The sequence below is a fragment of the Drosophila elegans genome, unplaced genomic scaffold (genome assembly GCF_018152505.1).
Source record: "Drosophila elegans isolate 14027-0461.03 unplaced genomic scaffold, ASM1815250v1 contig_538, whole genome shotgun sequence".
In the NCBI taxonomy this organism is placed as follows: Eukaryota; Metazoa; Arthropoda; class Insecta; order Diptera; family Drosophilidae; genus Drosophila; species Drosophila elegans.
In genome coordinates, this window is record NW_024545921.1 from 446784 (window position 1) to 457926 (window position 11143).

Here is an 11143-nt window from a genome sequence, read left to right on the forward strand (position 1 = left end):
CTTCATACTTACATATTTTTCTCTGAGCGAGTGTATATATTTACAGAGGCTTCATACATACATATTTAACTCTGAGCGAAAATACACATTTACAGTGCAGCCTCTTACATATGGTTATTTGACCAAAATACAGATATGAACATTTGATTTCAGCTATTCTTGGGCGGAGGTGCAGAAAGAAAAAGGGGCTATGCAGAAAATCAATATTTGTTTTTTTTTCTCGTCTTGTTAATTGAAAAATTCCAATTCCAACATTCCGAAAAAGCCCGAGTCCAAAAAAAACTCCGAAATACTATTTTTCATGGGCGGAGGTGCAACAAGAAACAGGAGGCATACGCACAAAATCAATATTTGTTTTTTTTCTCGTCTTGTTAATTGAAAAATTCCAATTCCAACATTCCGAAAAAGCCCGAGTCCAAAAAAAACTCCGAAATACTATTTTTTCATGGGCGGAGGTGCAACAAGAAACAGGAGGCTTATGCACAAAATCAATATTTGTTTTTTTTTTTTCTCGTCTGGGTAATTGAAAAATTCCAATTCCAACATTCCGGAAATGCCCGAGTCCATAACAAACTCCGAAATACTATTTTTCATGGGCGGAGGTGCAACAAGAAACAGGAGGCGGAGGTGCAACAAGAAACAGGAGGCTTATGCACAAAATCAATATTTGTTTTTTTTTCTCGTCTGGGTAATTGAAAAATTCCAATTCCAACATTCCGGAAAAGTCCGGTCCACAAAATACTCAAAAATACCATTTTTCAATTTAAGTGTCCCATTCCAATCGTGCCACACACCTACAATTCCGCATATTTGTTTTTTTCTCGCCTGGGTAATTGGAAAATTCCAATTCCAATATTCCGAAAAGGCCCTAATACATACACCATACACATACAATTCCGCACATTTGTTTTTTCTCGCCAGGTTAATTGAAAAAATCCAATTCCAACATTCCGGAAAGGCCGAGTTCATAAAAACTCAAAATTATCATTTTTCAAGTAGTGTGTTCCATTCCAATCGTTCACACACACCACACCTACAATTCCGCATTTTTTCATCAAAACTGACACTAACATAGTGTGGCGAGATCCACAGCTATTCGCGAGCGTTTTTTGGTCTTAGTATGCCCGGTGGAGACGATAAGAAAAAGGTATCTGCTCCCCCCTTGAGCAAAACCAAGTCCACGCTCTCGCCGCTGGCAGCCAAAAGCTCCAAGAGCCAACCAAGCAACGTGGTGAAGCCGGCTACGCCAAAAACTCCAAATTCATTAAATCCAAACGCCAAACCCGCTACTTCCAGTTCAAGGGTGACTCGATCCATACAAAAAATGGCTTCAACTGCTTACGAGTTAGCGTTAAATAAGTTCATTGCGGTCTCAGATCGTCTAAGCGATCTCGAAAGCAGAACCAACACTCCTGGGAACGAAACTCCAAGCGTTTCCATGCTCCAAATCCTTGGGGAGCAAGTCCGAGTGTTATGGGACAAGGTGGAGAAGGAGTTCGACGTATGCTCAGAGTGCATTACGGCAGCAGGCGAGGATGCAGCGTCCACATTGACCATTCTCAAGTCAAAGTATAACTACTGTTATACAGTGTATGAGAGATACGCCGCTCAGCTCACAGATATAATCCAACAGGGCACGGCTCCGCCAGCTCAAGCTCAAGCCCCTGCCCAGAACTAAATCTCCTCGGCTGCCTCCGTGCGACACAGAGGTTTTCTCAGGCGATTACCTACGCTGGCCCACTTTCCGGGACCTTTTTACAGCGATATATATAAATAATCCAAGGCTGTGGAAAAGCCAGCTTAAAATCCTCTTCAACCTCCAGTCGATTTCGCAAGAATCTGGGGCAGCTCTAAAGGAACTGCAAACTACGATTCAAGGCTGTCTGAACGCCTTGGAACTGTCCGGAATCCTGATTACAGATTGGGACTGCATTCTTGTCTATATGGGTTCGTCAAAGCTCCCCAAGCTTACACTTTCCTTTTGGGAGCAGTCCTTGCACGATAAAGCCGCAATTCCAAAATGGGTTGACCTGAACACCTTTCTCACTGAGCGCCATCGAACCCTCGAGGCCATAGATGACGTGCGACCTTCTGGGTCAAGTCATTCGCAGTCCAAAGCAACGAACGCTAGCGGGTCTTTAAGCAGAATATATTCTTATGAGACTAAGATAGTTCCGAGACCGAGACGTTGCGATCTGTGCTCAAGGGAAAGCCACCCTATACGCACTAGTCCACGTTTCCTCCAAATGACAGTAGACGAGCGGGCCGCCTATATCCGAAACAAGCAATTGTGCTTGAACTGCTTTGCCCGAGGGCACCAGCTTCGGGACTGCACAAGCACCCACAGCTGCTTCACCTGCCGCAGTCGCCACCATACGCTGCTGCACCGAAGCAACCCTTTTGCCAGCCCTCCAAGTCGGCCTGATGTTCCCATGTCACGACCAGCAAATTCGACAGAAGGCTCAGCCGCTTCCGATAACCAGTCGGGAGTGAAAGTCTGTTTTGCGTCAGGTGCAAGATCGGTTCGGAGCCATCATAAATATTTGCCACCTGGGTTCGAATTTCCAAGCTCGTGCCCTTATCGACTCAGGATCCGAAGCAACATTTGTGACAGGGCGTCTGTTCAATCTTTTCAAATTACCCTTCCAAGTCGTCCAAGCCCAAGTCTCAGGCTTAAATCAGACAGTGTCCGCTCAGTCTGTCAATTTACAATCAGATTTCCAAGTAGGCCCTCTGCAGTTAGAGACGTCAGCCTATGTCCTTCCTCAACTGGCAGGGAATCTGCCTTCCTACGCAATTCCGCAAGACTTTCTTCGAAATCTTCCCGATTTACCATTGGCGGATCCGAAGTTTTATGAGAGCTCACAGATAGATGTTCTGATAGGAGCCGACATTCTGCCTTCGGTTCTCCGAAATGGGGCAAAAACAAACAACATCTGTGGTTCCCGCCTTGGACAAGAAACAATTTTCGGGTGGGTGCTCACTGGGCCAGTATCCGCTTCCACTCAGAGTCAGATTGCCACCTTCTCTACGCAAATTTCCCAAGCGTACGACAATGGCTTAGATAAAATCCTCACCAAATTCTGGGAGGTGGAGAATCTACCAATAAAGTTGGTAAAGGAATCCGATTCCGTCTGCGAAGAGAATTTTCTCCGAACGACCACGAGAGATGCGAACGGCAGATACGTCGTAACCCTACCTTTTCGCGACCCGGAACATCCAGGGTCAGGGTTAGGGTACCCCAGGTCTTTTGCGTTATCTCAATTTTTGAAAAACGAGCAACGCTTAAAAAGAGACATTCCACTAAAGATACGATACAACTCAGTGATTCAAGAATATCTGGATCTGAACCATATGAGAGAGGTCTTTCCTACCCACGATTTCGCCAGCTACTACCTTCCACATCAAGCCGTACTTAAGCCTGAGAGCACTACTACAAAGCTGCGCGTAGTATTCAACGTATCCAGTCCTTCTGCGAATGGGGCCAGTTTAAATGATATCCTTCATGCTGGCCCAGTATTACAGTCCGACCTTACCATTCAAATCCTAAAGTGGCGGTATTTTCAATACGTGTTTAGCGCCGATATTGAAAAGATGTATCGATAGATCTGGGTAGATCCGAAGCACACGCCTTTCCAGCGGATATTGTTCCGTAATCCTGATGGGGACATCCGAGAGTTCGAGTTGAAAACGGTCACCTTTGGAGTCAATTGCGCTCCGTACCTGGCCATTCGCGTGCTTCAACAACTGGCAACTGACGTACAACACAGCCATCCTAAAGCGAGTGATGTCATTCGTCATTTTATGTATGTAGATGATATCCTAACTGGCGCTGACTCTAAAGAAGACGCTCGATTCAAGAGCTACAAAATGCCCTCAACTCCGCTGGGTTTCCATTGAGAAAATGGACGTCCAATCATAAGGATATTTTGGCTCACATTCCGAGTGACCATCTCCTGCGCTCCAATTTTCTGGAGATCGATGCCGAAAGCACGGCAAAAACGCTCGGTGTCCGTTGGAAAACCACATCTGATGAATATTTCTTTGTTCCGCCCGAATTATCCGATGAATCGTCCCTTACAAAACGCCAGGTTCGGTCACAAATTGCCAAATTGTTTGACCCCGCAGGGTGGCTCACGCCCTTCGTAGTGCGTGCGAAAATCTTCATGCAGGAGATTTGGCTGCAGGACCTGGGGTGGGACGACGAACTTCCAAGTGATCTGTGTCTGAGATGGCAGAGCTTCTTACAAAGCTATTCTGCCTTAAATCGAGTCCGCATTCCAAGGTGGGTCTCCTTCCGACCAGAATTCAGAGTCGAGCATCACGGTTTTTGTGACGCGTCTCAAACGGCATACGGTGCTGCGATCTATGTACGAGTGGAAGTGGGGCATACGACTATGGTGCACCTTCTCACTGCAAAGACGCGAGTTGCGCCGGTAAAAACGGTATCGCTTCCCAGATTAGAGCTTTGCGGGGCCTTGTTACTTGCTGAAATGGCAGCAAGTGTTCTTCCGAGTATGCCAATACTCACATCCGAACTCTTCTGCTGGACAGACTCCACCATTGTGCTCGCATGGTTTAACAAGCCAGCTTGCCAGTGGACTACTTTTGTTGCCAATAGGGTGACCAAGATTACCCAGTCTACAAAGGCCGAGAAGTGGTCGCATGTTCAATCCGAACACAATCCCGCAGACCTGGCCAGTAGAGGGGTAGCACTTCAGGAATTGGTCGACAATCCTCTTTGGTGGCATGGTCTCGCATGGTTGCAAAAGCCACGCAGCCAATGGCCAAGTCAGGGCGACAATTCCCCAGCGACCGAGCTAGAGAAACGTCCTCTTAAGTCCCACGTCGCAACTATTCCGTCTGAAGATTTCCTTGACCGTTTTTCCAATTCCAACATTCCGGAAAGGCCGAGTCCATAAAAACTCAAAATTATCATTTTTCAAGTAGTGTGTTCCATTCCAATCGTTCACACACACCAAACCTACAATTCCGCATTTTTTTCATCAAAACTGACACTAACATAGTGTGGCGAGATCCACAGCTATTCGCGAGCGTTTTTTGGTCTTAGTATGCCCGGTGGAGACGATAAGAAAAAGGTATCTGCTCCCCCCTTGAGCAAAACCAAGTCCACGCTCTCGCCGCTGGCAGCCAAAAGCTCCAAGAGCCAACCAAGCATCGTGGTGAAGCCGGCTACGCCAAAAACTCCAAGTTCATTAAATCCAAACGCCAAACCCGCTACTTCCAGTTCAAGGGTGACTCGATCCATACAAAAAATGGCTTCAACTGCTTACGAGTTAGCGTTAAATAAGTTCATTGCGGTCTCAGATCGTCTAAGCGATCTCGAAAGCAGAACCAACACTCCTGGGAACGAAACTCCAAGCGTTTCCATGCTCCAAATCCTTGGGGAGCAAGTCCGAGTGTTATGGGACAAGGTGGAGAAGGAGTTCGACGTATGCTCAGAGTGCATTACGGCAGCAGGCGAGGATGCAGCGTCCACATTGACCATTCTCAAGTCAAAGTATAACTACTGTTATACAGTGTATGAGAGATACGCCGCTCAGCTCACAGATATAATCCAACAGGGCACGGCTCCGCCAGCTCAAGCTCAAGCCCCTGCCCAGAACTAAATCTCCTCGGCTGCCTCCGTGCGACACAGAGGTTTTCTCAGGCGATTACCTACGCTGGCCCACTTTCCGGGACCTTTTTACAGCGATATATATAAATAATCCAAGGCTGTGGAAAAGTTGTTCCACTTAAACGCTAAAACGAGCGGTGACGCGCATGCCATAATCGCAAATTCCCCTCTCACCAACGATGGCTTTCGCTCAGCTTGGGATAACCTAACTGAGCGGTTCGACAACAAGCGATTGCTAGTAAATAGCCGGCTTAAAATCCTCTTCAACCTCCAGTCGATTTCGCAAGAATCTGGGGCAGCTCTAAAGGAACTGCAAACTACGATTCAAGGCTGTCTGAACGCCTTGGAACTGTCCGGAATCCTGATTACAGATTGGGACTGCATTCTTGTCTATATGGGTTCGTCAAAGCTCCCCAAGCTTACACTTTCCTTTTGGGAGCAGTCCTTGCACGATAAAGCCGCAATTCCAAAATGGGTTGACCTGAACACCTTTCTCACTGAGCGCCATCGAACCCTCGAGGCCATAGATGACGTGCGACCTTCTGGGTCAAGTCATTCGCAGTCCAAAGCAACGAACGCTAGCGGGTCTTTAAGCAGAATATATTCTTATGAGACTAAGATAGTTCCGAGACCGAGACGTTGCGATCTGTGCTCAAGGGAAAGCCACCCTATACGCACTAGTCCACGTTTCCTCCAAATGACAGTAGACGAGCGGGCCGCCTATATCCGAAACAAGCAATTGTGCTTGAACTGCTTTGCCCGAGGGCACCAGCTTCGGGACTGCACAAGCACCCACAGCTGCTTCACCTGCCGCAGTCGCCACCATACGCTGCTGCACCGAAGCAACCCTTTTGCCAGCCCTCCAAGTCGGCCTGATGTTCCCATGTCACGACCAGCAAATTCGACAGAAGGCTCAGCCGCTTCCGATAACCAGTCGGGAGTGAAAGTCTGTTTTGCGTCAGGTGCAAGATCGGTTCGGAGCCATCATAAATATTTGCCACCTGGGTTCGAATTTCCAAGCTCGTGCCCTTATCGACTCAGGATCCGAAGCAACATTTGTGACAGGGCGTCTGTTCAATCTTTTCAAATTACCCTTCCAAGTCGTCCAAGCCCAAGTCTCAGGCTTAAATCAGACAGTGTCCGCTCAGTCTGTCAATTTACAATCAGATTTCCAAGTAGGCCCGCTCTGCAGTTAGAGACGTCAGCCTATGTCCTTCCTCAACTGGCAGGGAATCTGCCTTCCTACGCAATTCCGCAAGACTTTCTTCGAAATCTTCCCGATTTACCATTGGCGGATCCGAAGTTTTATGAGAGCTCACAGATAGATGTTCTGATAGGAGCCGACATTCTGCCTTCGGTTCTCCGAAATGGGGCAAAAACAAACAACATCTGTGGTTCCCGCCTTGGACAAGAAACAATTTTCGGGTGGGTGCTCACTGGGCCAGTATCCGCTTCCACCCAGAGTCAGATTGCCACCTTCTCTACGCAAATTTCCCAAGCGTACGACAATGGCTTAGATAAAATCCTCACCAAATTCTGGGAGGTGGAGAATCTACCAATAAAGTTGGTAAAGGAATCCGATTCCGTCTGCGAAGAGAATTTTCTCCGAACGACCACGAGAGATGCGAACGGCAGATACGTCGTAACCCTACCTTTTCGCGACCCGGAACATCCAGGGTCAGGGTTAGGGTACCCCAGGTCTTTTGCGTTATCTCAATTTTTGAAAAACGAGCAACGCTTAAAAAGAGACATTCCACTAAAGATACGATACAACTCAGTGATTCAAGAATATCTGGATCTGAACCATATGAGAGAGGTCTTTCCTACCCACGATTTCGCCAGCTACTACCTTCCACATCAAGCCGTACTTAAGCCTGAGAGCACTACTACAAAGCTGCGCGTAGTATTCAACGCATCCAGTCCTTCTGCGAATGGGGCCAGTTTAAATGATATCCTTCATGCTGGCCCAGTCTTACAGTCCGACCTTACCATTCAAATCCTAAAGTGGCGGTATTTTCAATACGTGTTTAGCGCCGATATTGAAAAGATGTATCGATAGATCTGGGTAGATCCGAAGCACACGCCTTTCCAGCGGATATTGTTCCGTAATCCTGATGGGGACATCCGAGAGTTCGAGTTGAAAACGGTCACCTTTGGAGTCAATTGCGCTCCGTACCTGGCCATTCGCGTGCTTCAACAACTGGCAACTGACGTACAACACAGCCATCCTAAAGCGAGTGATGTCATTCTTCATTTTATGTATGTAGATGATATCCTAGCTGGCGCTGACTGATATGATATTTTGGCTCACATTCCGAGTGACCATCTCCTGCGCTCCAATTTTCTGGAGATCGATGCCGAAAGCACGGCAAAAACGCTCGGTGTCCGTTGGAAAACCACATCTGATGAATATTTCTTTGTTCCGCCCGAATTATCCGATGAATCGTCCCTTACAAAACGCCAGGTTCGGTCACAAATTGCCAAATTGTTTGACCCCGCAGGGTGGCTCACGCCCTTCGTAGTGCGTGCGAAAATCTTCATGCAGGAGATTTGGCTGCAGGACCTGGGGTGGGACGACGAACTTCCAAGTGATCTGTGTCTGAGATGGCAGAGCTTCCTACAAAGCTATTCTGCCTTAAATCGAATCCGCATTCCAAGGTGGGTCTCCTTCCGACCAGAATTCAGAGTCGAGCATCACGGTTTTTGTGACGCGTCTCAAACGGCATACGGTGCTGCGATCTATGTACGAGTGGAAGTGGGGCATACGACTATGGTGCACCTTCTCACTGCAAAGACGCGAGTTGCGCCGGTAAAAACGGTATCGCTTCCCAGATTAGAGCTTTGCGGGGCCTTGTTACTTGCTGAAATGGCAGCAAGTGTTCTTCCGAGTATGCCAATACTCACATCCGAACTCTTCTGCTGGACAGACTCCACCATTGTGCTCGCATGGCTTAACAAGCCAGCTTGCCAGTGGACTACTTTTGTTGCCAATAGGGTGACCAAGATTACCCAGTCTACAAAGGCCGAGAAGTGGTCGCATGTTCAATCCGAACACAATCCCGCAGACCTGGCCAGTAGAGGGGGTAGCACTTCAGGAATTGGTCGACAATCCTCTTTGGTGGCATGGTCTCGCATGGTTGCAAAAGCCACGCAGCCAATGGCCAAGTCAGGGCGACAATTCCCCAGCGACCGAGCTAGAGAAACGTCCTCTTAAGTCCCACGTCGCAACTATTCCGTCTGAAGATTTCCTTGACCGTTTTTCCAAGTTCGACAAAGCACTGCGGGTTCTCGCTTATGTCAATCGTTTTATCCAGCGATGTAAAAAACAAGCAACACCCTCTGATAAGCACGTGCTAGCTGCGGAAATTTCCGCCGCCGAACGACTTATTCTGAATACTCAGCGCAGAGACTTCTCCCATGATTATCACTGCTCTGCGCTCTGTGCCTTCTTCAAGTTCTATCCTGAGCATGAACCCGTACATAGATCAACATGGTCTGATAAGAGCGTGCGGTCGCGTGACGGCCTCCGACAGCCTTCAATATGATGAACGGCATCCAGTTATCCTTCCATATAGCTGCCCACTTTCTCACCTACTTGTCCAGTTCACTCATCGCATAACCTTCCATGGCGGCAACCAGTTGATGGTACGCCTCATTCGGTCAAGATACTGGATACCAAAACTAAGAACTTAGTAAAGGCAATAGTAAACTCCTGCAAGGTATGCGTGATCCACAAGAAAAGGCTAAAACACAGTTGATGGGCACTTTGCCAAAAAACCGTGCATCGTTCTCCCGACCATTTACGTACACGGGAATGGACTTCGCCGGCCCATTCGAAATTAAAAATTATACCGGAAGAGCATGTCTCATAACAAAAGGATATGTGTTAGTGTTCGTTTGTTTTTCCACCAAGGCCATCCACTTAGAGCCTACCTCTGATCTCACGACCGAGAAGTTTCTCGCCGCTTTCGCTCGCTTCGTTTCCCGGAGAGGGTGTCCTCGACAAGTCCAGTCTGACAACGGAAAAACCTTCGTTGGCGCTGCCGCCTTGCTTTCTCGCGACTTCCTGCAGGCTGTAAAAGAGTCTGTGACAGATGCCTATGGTCATCAGCAGCTCACCTGGCAATTTATACCTCCGGGAGCCCCTCACATGGGAGGCCTATGGGAAGCTGGTGTTAAAAGCTTTAAAGCACTGTTCTATTAGTCCACACCCACTCGAAAATATACTTTCGAAGAGCTTTCGACGCTTCTGGCAAAAATTGAAGCTTGCCTAAATTCCAGGCCACTCTCCCCTATGTCCGAAGACCCTACCGAACTATTGGCCCTGACACCAGGCCATTTTCTTGTTGGAGGATCTCTCCTGTCTACCGTGGAACCAGAAGTCAAAGGGGACACCAGGTCTATGATCAACCGCTGCACAGTGGTTCCGTCAGAGGCCAAAAATCAAAAAATGTTATGACATATTTTTTAAGCAAAATGTATCAAAATTGTCTCTTAAAAGTCCAAACTTCTCTTTGGCATACCGGATTTTACTAGAAATCTAACGGTACTTTCTAAAAATAGATTTGCAATCGTGAACACGTGTTCATTTTGGCAACGCAGCTGCGCTTTGGAAGTTATTTCTCTCTTTCAATTCGCCCTTTAAAGTGATCAGACGTACGCTGCAGTGCTCCGATTTGAATAATTTAACATGAATTATGAAATTGAAGGTATTTACTTTAAATTGAGATATTAATAATCAACTTTCCTGAAAAAGTTTTTTCGTAAAACTAATTTCATCGAATAACCCTTTTTTGTGTATTTTTTTAAAGTATATTTTATGTTTAGTTAGACTTTTAGTTATGTTCCAAGAAAACCCAGAACTTGGTTTGTATGTTTTTGTGATCGTCTTATTTTAGGTTACTAAATATTTTAAAATTAGCTGCCGAAATTTGCCGATGTGTGTTTTCTACTAATATTACTAAAGCAGTTAAAGGTGAGTCTTTGCTTATTGTGCTGTTGCGCTTTTGCGCTGTTGCTTTGTCTTCGTCTTTAGTGGTTTGTGTTTTTGCAAAAATATTAATTTGTAAATTATTATTTAAATTTTGATTTTGGATTTTGATAGGTGCATCGCAAAAATGTGTTTTTCCACGTCTGCATATTTTTAATATGTGGTGCACAGGTAATGGAACCAACGCCGAAAAAATGAGGAAATTGATTTCCGATGTGCAAGCGGATATTGAAAACAACGGCTACATTATTCCAGAGTTGAGCGAAATATCCAATAAAATTGAGAACCTCTCTTCCATACAAGCGGATCCACTGTGCGCTGGCAGCATCTAAAGGCCCTCCATCAGCAGTTTCGTATGCGATGGAAGGAAGAATACCTTAAAGAACTTCACAAGCGCAATAAGTGGCAGGCCCCCGCGAAGAATCTTCACGTCGGCGACATGGTTGTCATAAAGGACGAGAATTTGCCTTCCAACGAGTGGCGGCTCGGCAGAATTGACTCTGTCTTCCCAGGAG

General features: G+C 46.7%; 2 pseudogenes; both read left to right on the top strand.

Moving 5' to 3' along the window:
- The first annotated feature begins 1120 nt into the window (after window positions 1-1120).
- LOC121467732 lies at window positions 1121-4922 on the top strand (annotated as a pseudogene).
- Window positions 4923-5072: 150 nt separating this feature from the next.
- Window positions 5073-10215, top strand: LOC121467733 (annotated as a pseudogene).
- Window positions 10216-11143: the final 928 nt, after the last annotated feature.